The sequence below is a fragment of the Protomyctophum parallelum genome, assembly GCF_964188405.1.
Source record: "Protomyctophum parallelum genome assembly, chromosome: 23".
Taxonomy (NCBI): Eukaryota; Metazoa; Chordata; class Actinopteri; order Myctophiformes; family Myctophidae; genus Protomyctophum; species Protomyctophum parallelum.
The window spans coordinates 12,385,551-12,404,470 of record NC_139715.1 but is presented as its reverse complement, the minus strand read 5'-3'; the positions used below and the strand labels follow the sequence as shown (position 1 = coordinate 12,404,470).

Below are 18,920 nucleotides of genomic sequence, written 5' to 3'. Positions count from 1 at the left end.
AGATTTTTAACCAAGTTCAGCACGACAGCACGACCTAAACTAAATTTCTCTGTTTATTTCTTGTCCGCCAGTGTCTACAGATATACCCCCTTTCTTTCCTGTTACACCAAATGTTTTCACCAAAAAGAGACAATAATCTACAAGCTCACAATGCAGCGACGCATTGCGAGCTTGTAGATCTGGTGTCTTTTGGCAGCCTAACCCATGTTGGCCTATGGTGCTTTAGGGTTCTTGTGGTTGAAGATGGCAGTGCCATGATTTTTTTCCCACCCTAAAACATCACCATCAGGTCGTTTTTCAAAGAAAGTGTACAGTATGTTAAAATGTCGTTTTTATGTGGGCACCCCCACCAGTTCATTAAGTATGCCTGGTTTACCTGATGGGTGGTGATCCACCTGAACTTAAGCCACACCCCACAGCTGTAGTTGTATGATAAAGGGGGAGGGTTAGGGGAGGGGCTGATAGTGTGATGTCACTACAATATTACTGTTTTTTTCATTGGCACGTTTGACTGCCTCCAGGAAGAAACCCTAAATACAAAAGGAAGACATTTGAACATAAAAACGACACCAGGGTGTCTAATGACGTACTGTCACCACATCATACACATGAAAAACTGGCACTCCATCTTTAATCATTTGTCAATTGAACCTCCTCCTAACTGCAGTGGTTTTCAAAGTGGGGCCAGGCGTTGACCCTCAGGGTTCCTTATTAGTTTAGGAAGGATTTAGCACGTATTCATAGTAAACCCGTTGGTACAAAGGCTTTTGGTTTGGCACGCACCACGAACCAAACAACATGCTCTATTCAGGAAGCAATAATAATAGTAATAATAATAAACGTTATTTATACAGCACCTTTCATGACAGAAATGCATCACAAAGTGCTTTAAAAGGCAAGAGCAAAGGGCATAGAACTGGCAGCAAATCAAGCAGTTCAATATGACAATAAAACAATAGCATATAGAGCATAAAACCGGTGAGTACATGAATAAGAACACTTGATTAAAAGCAATAGTGAAAGGGTGAGTCTTGAGCTGTGCTTTACAAATGTCTACCGAGGAGAGAGAAGGAGAGAAGAGTAGAGTTCAAACCGCATACTCGCTTCCAGGCACTTAAGAGCTCACCGCATGTGGTATAGTGGTACACTACACACCCTAACTACCCCATGGGAACAACCCCAACATGCCCTATTGATTTAATATCAAGCTCAAACGATGTGCTCTGCACTCAACAAGGCAGTCCAATTAGCGCCCTGTCAATAAATGTTTAACTTTAGAAATGTGCGGATAACCCATATACGCTTAAATTGTATGTTGGTTTCCATTACTGTTGGGTGAGAATGCAAATTGCAGAATTCATGAACATGCTTTATGTAATTGATGCCCCTTCAGCTACAGTTCTCCTAATAATTCACCTTCACTATCTGTGGTCTACAAATCTTTTCTTTGATGTTGATGAGCCATGCAGACACGGATGTCTGCATGCTTATGTTCTTCATTCATTTGTTAGTTTGTTAGTTTGTTAGTCCTGGTCTGTAAGCAATGCCAAAATGACTTGCCGTTTATATTTGACATTAATATTGGCCAATATTATGTTCAGTCAGCTGTCTTTCAATTACAGAGTGTATTCTAAATCAGTTTAGGGTTGTAAAACATTGTACAACTCAATCACTTTTTTGTGTAATCAATGTATTTTCCCATTGAACTGACTCAAATGCCCCGGTAATATGTAATAATGCACTTATATTTGATAAATTTTCTTATCACATCCATGGTATGAAAACCATGTTAAAGAGTTGCTTCAATGAAATATAATTGATTTAAGCTGAAAACGATACAGTATGTGGACCATGGTGACATTGATCAATTCTTCATTAACAAAAAGAGCTTCCAATATATTATTTATGCCCCAAAATCTATAAATCTCACACTATTAAGGCAACTGGCCGGTTCCACGCGCTGCACAAGGTGCCCTTTTTTTCGCTTGAGCACCTGCCCCTAAATGTCTAAATGTGCATGCCACTGGGGGTCACAGCACTTTCATTTTCATGTAGGAGTAGTTTTTTTTCTGCGTGTAAAATGTACCAAACCTCTCCAAAAAACACATCTCCATCGTGTAGAACCAAACCATCCCCCCCCCCCCTTACATACAGAGATGGACAGACAGACCATCCCTCTCCGAGTGAACAAGACAAGTACGTGCGTAGGTGAGGGGACAAACACAGACACATGCAGGCAGATTAGATTTACTCGGGGGAATTTGTCGATTCCTCTTGCTCTTCCCTTCCGTCCTCTCTAGTACAGCCCCAGCTGGATCCCAGAGTGAGTGTGTGTGTGTCTTCCCCAGTGGGGCCTCTGTGTGGACGGAAGAACAAGGGAGCTTTCATGCCTGATTAGTTTTCTCCAGGATGACAAATGCATTACGAATTACCGGTGCTGACGGACACAAACACACACACACACACACACACACACACACACACAATCACACAATCACACTCACACACACTTAACTGCTCAGCTTCCATATGGTCAATGTATCCAGAGGATCAATGGCGCGGGCAAAGCAGTGCCTGAGTAATGTGTAATAAATACAGCCTGCGGCAGCGCTGAATCCCTCAGGGTTAGCGTCGCACATCGCTTCAATTAGAGGGGGGGGGGGGGGGGGAACACCTGTAGATTGCAAATCAATCGTTGCCAACAAACCCATCTGACCACCCAAAATAATTGACTTATTTTCTACCAATTGCACACCCTGCAATGAAGCTGTCACGGTGTGTGTCAGGTGAGGACCCAGAAGAAGAACACGGCAGGCAGGCAGATCAAGTCCAGTATTTATGAACGACTAACAGGACATACTGTACACAGGCAGGAACACAACATAACAAGAACTTATAATCTAGCCAGGGAACACGAGGAACTGAGGGTTTAAGTAGACACAGGGATCACAATAACCTATGCTCCGAGCAGCACTTTTTCTAGTTTCCTATGCTCAGCTCATGTCCCTCCCAGGGCCAGGAGCTGAGCAGCAACGACCTATAGCCTGAAGTGACATGGCTCGGCCAATAGAATAATAGAATGATGGACGTTTTTCCAGATCATAATATTGCCGGACTGACAGACTGACTGTAAACATTGATTAGAGGTGATGCTTTTAGCCAAAGTTTATATTACCATATGAAAGCCATGATGCTGCGCATCTTTGACTTAAAGTAAACAATGTGTACACACTTTGGAATATACGTTGGATATAAGTGGATCCTATCGAGCTACTGCGGCCGGCAGCCAGCATTAGGTGAGTAATTAATTAATTGTAAAAGTATCACGCTGACGCTGGCAAAATCAGCAGCAGCAGCAGCTGCCCAAAACATTAACAGGTGGGCAGGCTACAGTAGACCTACAGTACTGTCACTGCCTGCAAGGATGTACTTGGAACTGTTGGCTCGACTGGCCCGCCGTGCCATATCAGAAGTGGGTCCACCTTTTACCTGCTGTATAGCTCCGTGGTCTGGTGCTCACATGCAGCAAGCATACAAAGAACTACCATTTGTAGCTTGTCTGATACCTTAATCAAGTTGAGAGAGCAACTTATCTGCAGTTGCTGGGATATGTTTGTTTAACCCATTCTGACCTGAGATCAGATTCATACGAGGCTTCCACTGGACACACACTGGTCTGATGAACCCATTCTGACCTGAGATCAGATTCTAAAAATGTCAGTCGTTCTTCGATTTTTCAAAAATAGCAGACCTACAAGCTCGTATCGCGCCACTCGGTGGCGCGATATGAGCTTGTAGATCTGCTATTCGCAGGCAGCACAGGCCTCCCGACTGTAAATAATTGCTCCTAAAATGAGATCCTTTTAGGAGGTTGGGCCTGTCCATTACAGAAATGATTACGTGGAGCACCATCTATCAATAGTGAGCCACCCACCACCAGAACATTACATGACACAAATCAATAGCACTGAGCCTTACTGCAGTCACATCATCAAACCGTACAAATCACAATCACTCCAAAGTTTTAGATGTGATTGAATGGGTTTGAGTGCAGGGAGACTAGAATGACTGTATGTCTGTCACTCAAAGCTGCAATCCAGAATTAGTTTTTTGATAAATGAAACATTTTAAAGATGGGGTGCCATGGTCATTTTGAAAGTAGCTCTCAAGTCAAAAAAGTGTGGGCACCCCTGCCCAAACCCTTCCCCCTTTATCATACAACAGCAGCTGTCGGTGAGGCTTAAGTTCAGGTGGGTTCTATGGTAAAATGAAGAAAATGCCAGCACTCATTATATGTCCTTTTCACATGCTTTTATTTACCTCTGACGAGAGTGGACAGAGAGCGTTTCGCCCTGGTTGGCCTTCCTCAGCGTTGTGACAAGACAACAGGAAGTGTGGTATTTATGTATGAGATACAATCGAATGTAATCGAACACAGGTGTCAACTGTTATCATCTTACACAGTATCAATAAGAAGACTATACATGGTACCAAGACAGGATAAAAATCATGTGTGCACAAATAAATAAATATATAGTAAACTAGAACTGCACTCTGTCGAGTGCATACTTGCTTGTTGCACACTAGTAGGCCATAAATGTCCAACTAGTGCGCAAGCAGAGTGTGCAAGTCCTTTCGACCGCTGTAAACTGTCAAATCTCAGTATCTCTGTGAAGGAACGTTTGAAATGATTAATGTTTAGATGTAACTATTTGCTACCTACTTTATACAACATCTAGTATTATTAAGTATGATTCAAGTTTCTATCTATATAATAAATACTGTTTTATCGTTGTAGATATATTCTGGATCCCTTTTTAGTTTTTCTAGTCATACACATACACACCACGTACTCTGGTCCCAGCAGATCAGGCACAATTAGCTATTTTATTTTTTACTGATTATGTATATAGTATACGTATGACTAGCTCTAAATGATGACGTAAGAAATATATATAGTATATATATAGTATATAGGCATATACTATATACGTATACATATATACTCTATACTCTATACTGTATAAAGTGTGTAGTTGTAAGTTGATTAGCGGTATACTGTGGTTACTTTGCGCCAAAAACCGTGACAGCTGTTCCGCCATTTGAGGCTTACGCAGAAAAACATCAAATCTGTGCCTGTGTTGCTGGACCAAATGACCACAAATGACCATATTTCTTACGTCATCATTAAGAGCTAGTCATACACATACACACCACGTACTCTGGTCCCAGCAGATCAGGCACAATTTGCTATTAAATTTTTTACTGATTATGTATATAGTATACGTATGACTAGCTCTAAATGATGACGTAAGAAATATATATAGTATAAATATAGTATATAGGCATATACTATATACGTATACATATATACTCTATACTGTATAAAGTGTGTAGTTGTAAGTTGATTAGCGGTATACTGTGGTTACTTTGCGCCAAAAAACGTGACAGCTGTTCCGCCATTTGAGGCTTACGCAGAAAAACATCAAATCTGTGCCTGTGTTGCTGGACCAAATGACCACAAATGACCATATTTCTTACGTCATTATTAAGAGCTAGTCATACACATACACACCACGTACTCTGGTCCCAGCAGATCAGGCACAATTTGCTATTTTATTTTTTACTGATTATGTATATAGTATACGTATGACTAGCTCTAAATGATGACGTAATAAATATATATAGTATATATATAGTATATAGGCATATACTATATATGTATACATATATACTCTATACTCTATACTGTATAAAGTGTGTAGTTGTAAGTTGATTAGCGGTATACTGTGGTTACTTTGCGCCAAAAACCGTGACAGCTGTTCCGCCATTTGAGGCTTACGCAGAAAAACATCAAATCTGTGCCTGTGTTGCTGGACCAATGATGACGAAATGACCATATTTCTTACGTCATCATTTAGAGCTAGTCATACACATACACACCACGTACTCTGGTCCCAGCAGATCAGGCACAATTTGCTATTAATTTTTTTACTGATTATGTATATAGTATACGTATGACTAGCTCTAAATGATGACGTAAGAAATATATATAGTATATATATATAGTATATAGGCATATACTATATATGTATACATATATACTCTATACTCTATACTGTATAAAGTGTGTAGTTGTAAGTTGATTAGCGGTATACTGTGGTTACTTTGCGCCAAAAACCGTGACAGCTGTTCCGCCATTTGAGGCTTAAGCAGAAAAACATCAAATCTGTGCCTGTGTTGCTGGACCAATGATGACGAAATGACCATATTTCTTACGTCATCATTTAGAGCTAGTCATACACATACACACCACGTACTCTGGTCCCAGCAGATCAGGCACAATTTGCTATTTTATTTTTTACTGATTATGTATATAGTATACGTATGACTAGCTCTAAATGATGACGTAAGAAATATGGTCATTTCGTCATCATTGGTCCAGCAACACAGGCACAGATTTGATGTTTTTCTGCGTAAGCCTCGAATGGCGGAACAGCTGTCACGACGAAGGAGACCGGGCGAAAATATTACTTGCGCGCTCTGCTTGCGCAAGTAAATATGAATACATCACAATGAGCTATCAGACTGAATATGGGGCCGGCCCCTAAAGTGCATGGAAAGTTAATAGACCAAACAGACAATGATAAACTCACACCTTGAGTCTTCACATATTAATATAAGACAATAGATGAATAGAGAACATTAAATATAGATATAGGAGGGAGACTGTTGGAATCCAGATCACTCGTATCCGTTGAGCTCCTCATTGAGACCTTTGGGACGCTCTGTCTGGACTGGAGTGTATGAATCCAATAGGCCTCCCTTTGGAGTAACGCTCTGTCCCTATCACGGTATCACCCCCTCTTTTTAAGGGGTTCACAACTCCAATTCCTTGAAGTGCAGACTGCATGACCCACAGCATTACAATGTCTTGAAACAGAAGATTTCTCATTATTATTCCAAATGTAACTTTTATGCTCTGATAACCTGGTTTTGATTTCCCTGATAGTTTTCCCCACATAACATAGGCCACATGGGCAATTCAAAAGGAATACCACACATTTTGTTTTACATGAAATCCTGCCTTTAAGTGCATATTTCTTGCCCGAATGTGGGTGTAAAAATTACTCACTCTTAATCATTGCATTACAGTGTATACAATTGCGACAGGGTTAATTACCAGAAGCGTTGACAAGAAGTGTTTCGGTGGGCTGTATAGATCTGCTCGAACTACTGTGTCCCTCACATTCTTAGCCCTCTTGTTGGCAAACACAGGTTTGTCTCTGAAGACATGGCCTATACTGGGATCACCGGACAGGATGTGCCAATGTTTCTGTATACTTTGTCTAATATCTCTTGAGAGTGGCGAGAAAGTGGTTGCACAGACAATCCTATTGGAAACTTTAGAAACCGGTGGTTTAGGGGTTAACAACCCTCTTCTATCCAACTGTCTTGCTCTCTGTAGAGCCTCTTTGAGGATGCTTGCACTATAACCTTTGGCAGCAAACCTGGAGCACAACTCTCCAAAATCTTCAAAAGCATTATTAGAACTGTACATATCCTTTTCATTCTTACCAATTGGCTGTACAGTAAACCTTTTTTGAGGCATCACAGCACATCACAGCATGTGACGAGGCTGACGCGTTATGATGACGTAACCGGAAATCTACCTATAACTGGCTTGGCAAGGGCTTCTGTGAAACTGAGTCCAATGCAAAGTGAACAATGGTGTATGGACAATCTTAGCTCGCTTTGCCCTTTGTCTGTGAGTCGGATCAATGTGTCGGCCCAATAACTAACGTAGGACTATTTTCAGCCAAACTTTCAACATAAGGAGGTAGAATTACGACACATTGACACCTCAAAGGCAACCGTAAACATAACTTCTTATTTTGACTAGTTCGGCAATAAAGCTGTTAAAAACGATTGGCACAGTGCTTCTCCAACCTGTTCATTTCAAAGGATTCCCATAACTCTGACAGTGGGTGAGTGAGAGACCTGTAAGGGTCCACTTGGAGCCCCTCAAGGAACCCCGAGGGTCCCACTTTGAGAACCAAAAAGTTCAAACAATTTTATAATCAACTAAATCAATTTGTCTGATTGACACACTTCACACTGTATTAATTACACTTCCATTTCTTAGTAAATATAGCTGATGTACAACATGGCCACATCCCGACAAACTGTGACAAGTAGTTGTGTGGTAGCTCTTTACACTGTCCCTTCACACTGCACATGTAAAGATAAATGAAGCCAAGCATTAAATCTCAAATGTCATAAATAATTCAATTTAAACTGCAGGGACAACTTCTTTTGAATAATGTAAAGTATCATATGTTTAAAACGATTTACATACATAAATTGGTGTACACGTGCTCACACGTGCGTGCGTGTGTGTGTGTGTGTGTGTGTGTGTGTGTGTGTGCTGCCAGAGCCATCCATTACTCAGGCATTTGGCAGCAAGTGCACTTGTCATTCCCGTGTGGAGTGTCAACTGTGAGTGAGACACAATGAACAGAGCAAGGGTGCAGAGGGCATGGCAGTGTAAAGTCATTAACATTTAACCCACAAACCGCATAATATACCATTAAGCCCTACACGTCATAGACCGGGCTGCACGAGGTCTCTGTACTTGGCCAGATCTTTTTGAGGGGCACTAGCCCCTCCTATATATATATATACACAGCTTTAATGTTTGTGTTGTCTGAACAAAGGTAATAGAGCATGCACCTCCACTCTAGCTCAGGTGCTGGACAAATGGTAGTACAAGAGGAAGAAATGGGGTCTGCAACACTGGTAGAAAAAACTCAGCTCCAATGGTTTAATTCAACGTCCTTCCTTCTTCATTCCTTTGTCACTAGTGGAATAATACGAGGGATTGTGGTTAATCACAGGCACTTTTTTATTTTATTTGTTATTTTATTTTACCATTTTAGATGGTACAAATGGCACTTTATGTTGAACTTGAACAGTTAACTGGTTAATATTTTGTCCAAGGTTATGGGAGAGTTGGATTGAAATGGGGTCTATTTTATTTGTATAGAGTGGACTAACTAAAATGTTGGTATTGTTAAATCGCATCTGTTATGGCTGTTTGTCAGGGTTCTGGAATGTACTTGAAATAGTTTAAAGTATACATTTGTTTTACTTGTGAGTTTACAGGTCCTTGAATTTATATGGTCTACCTGAATATGTAGGGTACTAGACTGTATATATCTTTTTAAAGCTGCATTTTCTGGCAAAAATGGCACTGATCTGTTGGTTTTGGTTAAGTACCACCTGATAAAAAATAAACAATGTTTTGTTGCTGAAGTTTATGTATTCAGACTATTCACTATTCATTGATTCATAATACCAAAATCCATTTAAAAAAATTGCTTTCTCACTGTTCTCGGGTCAAATAATGATATGCGATTAAAATGTGATTAATCGAGATTAATTAATTACAAAGCCTCTGATTAATTAGATTTAAAAAAATGATCGAGTCCCAGCTCTAAAAAGAACACAAGATGAGTTTTGAGTGCAGTTCGTCCATTACATGCCCTTTAGTTTTGTAGCTATCTATTTCTGGGTTTTGACTGGATTTTGTCCATCACACCAAAAAAAGAATTCTCCGTCTCATCTCTCTTTTACAGGGTTGTGTGATTCATCCAATCACTCAATAGTGTCCCTAACTAACCCTCAACTGGTTCATGAAACACGTCATAAGAGCCTGTACCCTTTATCAGCCAGGTACTCGAATATAAACCAAAACACCACCTTTCATTCATACAAACATGGAAACACGTCACCATGCATGTCGGTCAGCCTGCCTCAGCTACTCACAAAGACGCTTTCATGCCAGAGACCCGTACACATTGAAATGCATACTTATATTATACAGATTTTCTCAAAATCAAAGCCTGTGCACTATTTCAATTCAATGATTCCTTGAATGAAAACATTAAAAGGGACACCCCCTTTGCAACCAGATCTTATTTTAATGACAAAATTACCATAATGCTTGGTGCACTCTCTTGTGCAGAGGGAGAGGGCTGTCTTACTGAGACAACTTGTAGTCCAGGAAGGAAGACCAGAGACCAGTGTCCATGACATCATGGACACTTTGAAATACTAACATATCTAAAAACACATATTACCCACATACAAACCCCAGGAAAGTGTTTCTTGTCTCCCAAACATAATTAAAAATAATCGACAATCACCAGTATACACTTGTGCACCCTCGCGCTGACTTGGTCAGCGGCCCACTATGTCCATAGCTAAACGTGAAAATGGCGCTTCAATTATAGGGAGCGGAATCAATGGGTTGCGCTGGGCCGGGCGCGGGGAGGTGCGGTGAGTTGGCATTCTGGGCAACTTCTACAAAACTCTTCAATAGCGCGTTTTGCGCCTGGCCAGTAAAACCTCTCCATGACTCTATCATTTATCAGTTATCTGTACGCCTCTCTGTAAAACATTGGAATTAAATATGTAAGTTGCATATGTATATGTAATTTGTAAGTTGATGAGTAGTATACTGTGGTTACTTAGGTTGTTTTATGCGTATGCTGTGGCTGCATGATTCTGAGAGTGACGTAATGAAGATATGTACCAATGCCAGGGTATAACTGGCTCTCGATGGTGACGTAATAATGATATGTTTCAGTGTCGGGTGGATTAAAGGTAATGCCTCTATGTATACATGTATGTAATCTGAAACCTACCTATATTACGTCACCATCGGGAGCCAGTTATACCCTGGCATTGGTACATATTCATTACGTCACCCTCAAATCATGCAGCCACGGCATGCGCATCGGAGCACCGGACAAACAACTTTACTTGCACGCTCTGCTTGCGCAAGTAATAAACCAGTGGAGCAGAGTTTTTTCTACAAGTGTTGTGGAATCTTATTTCTTCCCCTTAATTGTGTTGACTGAACAGACATTAAATGCCATTGACAATGAACGGAGAATTTACGTCATACTGTATGTGTCTGAGCGAATCCGATTCAGCATATGTATGTTGGTGGGAACCCTTGGCCAATAAGGGACCACCATTCATCATGATCCCCAGAAGGAAAGAGAAAGAAAGGCAGGCCCAAAACGACATGGCGTAGGACGATCGAGAAGGAGCTCCAGCTACAACATCAGAGCTGGGGGACCATAGAGAAGATGGCCAAAGACAGATGCAAGTGGAGGAACTTTGTTGCTGCCCTATGCGCCAGCCGGTGTAATGGGGATAAGTAAAAAAGTAATTCATCATGATGATGATGTACGATGATTAGAGCGCCCCTCACTTCACATGGGTGTGATTTCTTTTTAAATGCAAACTCCACTCAAAACACTCTTCTTTTTACTCAGCAGATTGATGGTGTACTGTACTGTATTCTCAATGTGTGATTCAGGTTTATAAGAGCGTCTCCACCTGAAGGCTGCCAGAAAATAATTATTAGCGTTACGGCGAGGCTCCACTAGGCGCGTTGCGTCTCCGTTGCGTGCGTCAAAAAATAAAACCAGGGGAATTTTAATGCAGTCACGCAACGCAACGCGGGCAGTGGAGCCACCCTTCATTGATTAAAAAGGGAACATTCCCTGACGGTGACGGAGACGGTGACGCTGACGCGCCCGGTGGAACCCGGTGTTAGTCATCACCGCAGTAGACAGAGAATGAGATTACATTCAGTTCAACTTCCTGTCTGGAAGGCCCTCTGAGCTATAAACATTAGTCAACCCCAGTAGGCCTACTTGAGTCAAAGTAGATAGTCATGGAGAAATACAAAAGTACGTTAATTAAATTTTTTTTTAAAGTGTCCAAAAAAAATGTACAAATTACAAAGTACTCAGTGGTGGAAAGTAAATAAGTACATTTACACAAGTACAATTTGAGGTACTTTTACTCCATTACAACCCAGAGGCAAATGTCATTTGACTCTACTACGATTATTTGAAAAATGTAGTTACTAATCACTTTTTAGATTTTGATTATTATTGCAAAACATATATTAACCACTTTTGCCCTGTACTGTATACATTTTGAAAGTAGCCGATCTACAAGTTGTAGATCGGCTACTTTCAAAAGATTTATCTGGTGAAACAGGTAGGGTATGTGTGTTTTATCATCATCATACATGGACAGGAACGGATTAAACCCAATGAGGGGCCCCTTATTTACCACCTACATTTAACACCCCTGAGAGCCAAGGGCCTCCACCCCAGCGGCCCAATGGCTAATTTGGCCCTGTACCCAGAAGTTATGCGGGAAGGCCTACTGAGTGGCATTAAACGACTTTCTGGCCTTGACAGCCCATACATCCAAACAGAAAAGTCCTGATTGCCTTAAACAACATGAAACGATGTTAAACTCACTTTGTTACTCACTTTATGCATGCACATACCCTCTATTTGTACTTTTACTTAAGTAAAAATGATTTACCTTTTCTACCACTGAATGCATTACTGTCAACGACTGGCTACAATGCGCCGCCACAGAGTGGACTGTAGAATTCAGTCTCCGGTTATTTCAAACGCTCCATTTCTTGCGTATTTAGGTTTATGATTTGTTACATGTTTATAGTTTGGAAGGGAAATTATGGGAACGGAAGAAATCGCTGAATGCTGCAAAATGTCAACGGTTTGTTTCACGGACAGAGGAAAAGGTCAGAAAGTGAACAACACTGATAGAACTCGGTCCGTTTGTGTTCCAAGCTAATGAACTAATTTGGTTTGGTAATGGGTTTATTTACTTGCATTTTGCCAAATGCCAAAGTACTGCTCAGTTCACAGGCACTGGTTTTAAACCCACTATACGACACTTTATACACTTTACAGGCTGGGCCTGTTTTGGTACAAAATGCCACAAATCAGGAACACAGTGTCCAATTGGCGTGAAACTTTGCACACACACTCCCCGTAGAGTAAACCCCAAATCTTTCAAATCGGCCTCATGATGGCGCTATATGCGGTAACTTCACGTTCAATCATGATGATCTACTATCATCTCTAGATAAACCTAAAATGAAACGATATGCTTGGGTACTCTTTGTATATCTTTCCTCTGCATTTAACACAATGAGTCCTCATATTTTGCTGAGAAAACTGTATGATATGGGTGTTAACACCATATCAACAGGTGGGTGGAGTTAGGGGTGGGTCCCGAACGTCGGGACCAATCCGGTACCGAACCGAACATGCTCGAGTACCGGGTACCCATTACAATAATTCAATTTCGGTTCTCTCTATCGGTTCCTGGGTGACACCATGCACGCACGCACGCACGCACATAAAACAGCTGATTATAATCAGATCCTGCTACTCGGAGAGCCAGCAACAGAATGGACCGTGGTAATCGCTCTTGTCGCTCAAAAGTATGGCTTCACTATAGTAGACAATCAAAGCAGTTAGCGTCCACTGTCCAGATGCCGTGGCCGCGGTGCTCGGATCGCACACAATACAACAACAAAGTTAACTTCGGGAGAGAGCCCCCACAGATCTGCCCTTCATGCAACGAACGGCAGATCGATGAGCGCATGGGGGGTTTTGCAGCCTGGCGCACTGGTGCAGCTCCATGCGCGTTGTGGATCTCTCATTTTATGGAACGAACGTACCACCGGTATGCTGTTAGCTTGTTGCTAACGGGACCCTGTTAGCAACAAGTCCCTCTCTCTCTCTCTCTCTCTCTCTCAGACGTTCTCTAACACGTCTCTCTCTCTCCCTCTCTCTCTCTCTCTCTCTCTCGCGCGCGTGTCAGAGAGAGACGCTCTCTCTAACACGTCTTTATTTTTCTCTCTCTCTCTCTCTCTCTCTCTCTCCCCATCCCTCCCGTTGAAGCACTGTAGTGTTGCACTGTTCTGATGTGATATTACCGGTATATGAAATAGCCTATCATACATTTAATCTTTATGTTATTATTTGCATCTGAACTTGTCAGTAGCCTAACTGTAGGCCTTTACCACAGTATACTGTGGTAGTCTACTGTGGAAGAGGATGTTACACTATTTATTCATTACATGTCTTAAATTGACATTGAGCTTTTTTGTTAAACATTTGACCTCTTTTATATCATTTTGGAACCGAAATAGGGAACCGTTAAGAACCGGAATCGATAAGCAGAACCGGAATCGGTACCGCACTCGAAAGAATCCTAACGATACCCATCCCTAGGTGGAGTCATTCCTGACTGAGCGGGTACAACATGTCAAGGTGAATTAAACAATATCTCTCCCCATTACGACCAACACGGGTGCTCCGCAAGGGAACGTGATTTCACCTGTATTGTTCACGCTGTACACTCAGTCAGATAACACCTGTATTGTTAAATTTGCTGAGGGTATGCACATGCATAAAGTGAATGGCAGATCGAGTGGCAAGGTGAGTGACAAAGTTAATTTAACCCATTCTGACCGGGCACCCATTTTGGTGTTGGCATCATGTTATGCTTTAGCTATTGAAATATAGCAGATCTACAAGCTCATATCGCGCCACCGAGTGGCGCGATACGAGCTTGTAGGTCTGCTATTTTTGAAAAATCAAAGAGCGACTGACATTTTTAGAATCTGATCTCAGGTCAGAATGGGTTAATCAGACCAGTGTGTGTCCAGTGGAAACCTCGTATGAATCTGATCTCAGGTCAGCATGGGTTAATGTTGTTTAAAGTCATTGAAGTCATTTTTCTGTTTGGATGTATGGGCTGTCAAGGCCAGAAAGTAGGTTTTTTGCCACTCAGTAGGCATTCTACTAACTTCCAGGTATGATGATGATGTCACGTGCATAGCCTCTATCGTTGGTCTGATTGAGGATGATGAGAAAAACTAAGGAGGTCATATTTGATTTTAGGACTGGTGCTTGACTGGATTTTGAGAAGAGATCTTGAGAGAAGACCTTTAACAGTTTGAGTTTCTGCACCAGCTCATAAAACCTGAGTGCCGGGATTAAATGAAGCTCCCTACAAGTGCAGCTGCTCAGTGTATAGAATAAAGCAATAAGCCACAAGAAGTGTGGTTACCGTATGTATTTTATAATGGCTGCAGGCGTGGTCAGAGTCTCCAACCCTCTTAAGTAAAAATGATTATATATTAAAAGTCCAACTCATGTTGATTAGGTGATGTAAAACAAACGGTGCCAACACAAACATTAAATGCCATTAACAATAAAGAGACAATATGACGTAATGAGTCACATTATGACGTAAATGTTCCCTTCATTGTCAATGGCGTTTACAAAACTAAAGACAAACATTAAACCTGTATATAGGAGGGGCTAGCGCCCCTCAAAAAGTAAAACATTTGCCTCTAGAGATGTAGGATGGAGTAGAAGTGTAAAGTTTCGGGAAAAAAAGGAAATAGTCAAGTAAAGTACAACTTGCATCTCTTTGGAGTGAGACGTCAGGTCACCTGAGAAAGTGAGCTTGATAACATCTCATAGTTCTTAAATGGAAGGTTATCCTCCTCCACCTTCACCCACAAATCCAATCTAATCTAATCCAAATAATCGAATACAAATAAAACGGTCTGGGTTTCCGAGAATCAATAGTAATGAGCACGACCATGCCTCTGGGCGATGGGGTCAAAAACTCCCTTGTTTACCTGGAAAAGTGTTCCCTTAACCCATTTAGACCTGATGTAACGACATTTTAACTTTACTGGCGGGGCGGGTTGGGGCGGGTTATACTGTGTAAAGTATACTGTGATTGGGCAGGGCACTTGGGGAGATGCATCAGAAGATGGACACGATCTTGGAACAGGTCAGCGCCCTGAGAGTCATGACTGACAGAGGGGCATAACGGACATAGAGGAGAAATAGCCATATTGCTATCCCTCGCTCTAAACATGAATCTGGATTCCCCCCCCACATTGACAATCTCCACAAGAAGAGACAGCGCAAGAAAAGATACTCTGTTCTCATGGACACGCATGTCTATACACACAGACGCCTTCTACCCCCCCCCCCCCCCCCCCCTACCACTCCCCCTGCAGCTAGTTTATCTTTTTTTTCCTCCCCCCGTGCAGCTCATCCCTTTCGATGGCATGCGTAGGAGAGCTTTTTTGTGCCTGGCCCAAGCCCCCGCCGCCCCCACCCAGAAACGTGCCTGCACAGCCGAGTATTATCAATCTTACTTGAAATGTGATGTGATGTCTTCTTACAAATTTCTTCCTCGAGACAAATAATAAAGAACCTTGAATAAGACACCGAAGCACTAAGTGCTCCAGATGAGCAGGTTGTTGCCTTGCACGGTTTCCTCCGCCGTCGGCGTGTGTGAATACATTGCACACAATGAAAGGTGCTGTGTAAATGCACCGTTTACCACTCTGCCTTGAGAACCATCACCGCCTTGAGGGCCAGGTGCCAGGTATCCGTTTGTTGAAAAACGCTTTTCTCCCTTTGTGTGAGGCTGTGAGCCACTTCATGGGCAGACTGAACATACTGAAGACGCTTGCTTGCTTGTTGTTGTTGTTGTTTGAATAAAATAATAGAATGTCCATTCCAGGTTGGTTCAGGTGTTAAATTAAAGTTGTTTATTTCTCTTCCTTTACAGGGATGCAAAAAACGGGAAACTTAAACTTGTAGGATAAAACACATAAAGTAACACAAAAATCCTTCAAACAAGCTGCAAGGTCAAAAGACTGTGTGCTTGCCAGTCTGTCACGCCCCTATTGTTCCTTATAAGGTATCCTGCAGTGGGCAGACATCATTCATTTACACAACACCACCACCAGAGGGCCAATAAATAAATAATATAATTGAATATAAGGATTTGGCTCCTACACCTTGTGTGGTTTAATCATTTAGAAGATTTTAATATGTTGTTGCTGTCGGGAAGAAACCTCTTATCTCCATATTTGGACTCCTCGTTTTTCGTAAATGAATGCCGTACTTGATACTGTACATAGGCTACTACAGTGTCACACAAAAGCATTGAAAGCAACAGATCCACAAGGCCTTTTCTAAGCTTTGGATATTCAGCATTTCAGTCATTTTGTAGTCCTACGTTACGTCCGGGTCATTTCAGTCATTTTGTAGTCCTACGTCCGGGTCCAAGTGGCACCGGCTCCCGTCCGCTTCTCATTGTAAATAGCAATGTCTAAACGCGTGAATATTTTTACAATAATGATATTTTTCAGAAAGGAAGCCATTGAGGGTTAAAATGGGTCTTAATGCTTCCAACTCGAGTAGAATTATTAATGTTCTGTACAAGTGTCCATGACAAAGAAAATATATGATGTGGAGAAAATAAAGACTATTATCATTATTATTGAAGGTGGTAACAGTCCATTTGCCCAGTACAATATTCCGGGGGCATATTTAGAATGTGTGCAGGGTTGAGTATGTTGAATCTAGTTTGCATTAATACGATTAATGGAGGATTTAGTTAACACAAATTAAATAAAATGGCGATAGTATTCAGTGTGGGGCAGACGGCCTGTCACAACCAGATTTGGGAGACCAGTAGCTTTGTTGTATAACTCTATGGAGACACAAAAGCGACACAAACAGTAGGACGGAAGTAGCTCTGGAGGGGGCACTCACGTCACTAAATACTCAATTATGGTCAATCAGTTTAAATTGGTCATATCTGCTTCAAATATTTTCCAATTTCATTGAATGATACATCATATAAAAGCTTACATTCTGTAGATTAAGAATCTGGGGGGGAAAATCTGAAAAATCTGGCCGAAATTAGTCCCCTTTTGCCAGCACCAGTCAATTTACAATTTAGGCATTTAGCAGACGCTCTTAATCCAGAGCGATTTACATTAAGCAAGAACAAAAGCATGGCAATACATCGATCACAAAGGAAATAGAGCATGCACCTCCACTCTAGCCCAGGTGCTAGACAAAAGGCAGTACAAGAGAAAAAATAGAGTCTGCAACACTGGTATGAAAAACTCAGCTCCACTGGTTTATTTGATTCAACGTTTCGATCCCTTAGGATCTTCTTCAGGAATGATTCCTGAATGATATCAGTGTTGCAGACTCTATTTTCTCTCTAATACATCGATCACATACATAAAAAGTAGTCATCATGAACATGCGTAAGCTAAGAACGTAACAGTGGAATATCTATATAATGAAACTATACATATATGCGACTAAATTTGACTTGAATTTTGTCATGTGAAAGCAGGGAATCATAGCTTCAAATTGATTATTGGTTGTTCAGTTTGACCCACCAGTTTTGGAGATATGGCTTATACTTATAGAGTAATGTCTTGCAGAAAACAGCGAGTTGAGAAAACAGACTTGAAAGGTTCACTTATGTGGTCTCTAACATTACAATAGCTACATGTTCAAGCATTTATTTCATATTTACATGTCTATTTCAGCTCTGACACTTCAGACATGCTCTAGTATGTAATGAGTCTGCTTGTGCTATTAAGTCATTAAAAAAATTATAATAATACGTTTTTCTCCTCTGGTGAAAAGCTGGAGTTTGCGCGATGGCAGGCTCTCAGTCAAATCTGGTCACATATACTATGCTATACATATGTACTATGAAGTGCTATGACTACATACAATGCAATTCTAGTGTTGTCTACAATCTACATAACATGCTACAAGTCTGTATCAAATGCTATCCAAGTCTACAAAAAGGGCTATCTAAGGGGGACAAAATGGCAGATGGAACATACATACTTGACATTTACCCAAGGAAATAGGCTTCAGCAGGAGCATGACATTTGGAACTCCACATTCAATATGGCCATATTTATTTAAAAAAATGGTCTATGGAGGACGTTTAACCCATTCTGGGCGTGAACCCCTTTTGGTGTTTTAAGCATTATGTTATGCTTTAGCTATTGAAAAATAGCAGATCTACAAGCTCATAGCGCAGCTACGAACTTGTAGGTCTGCTATTTTTGAAAAAAAAATCGTTAAAATGTGGCGCAAATCATTGAATATATACCGGTATATTATTTCAGAGCAAACGTTTTTAAC

The 18,920-nt window shown here is 41.2% G+C and overlaps 1 protein-coding gene across 1 annotated transcript in view; it reads right to left on the bottom strand.

Moving 5' to 3' along the window:
• Positions 1 to 18,920, bottom strand: part of LOC310854444 (gamma-aminobutyric acid receptor subunit gamma-3-like) — a gene marked incomplete at its 3' end in the record, with an annotated part of 159,740 nt that overhangs the window by 122,486 nt on the left and 18,334 nt on the right. The window lies entirely within an intron of this gene.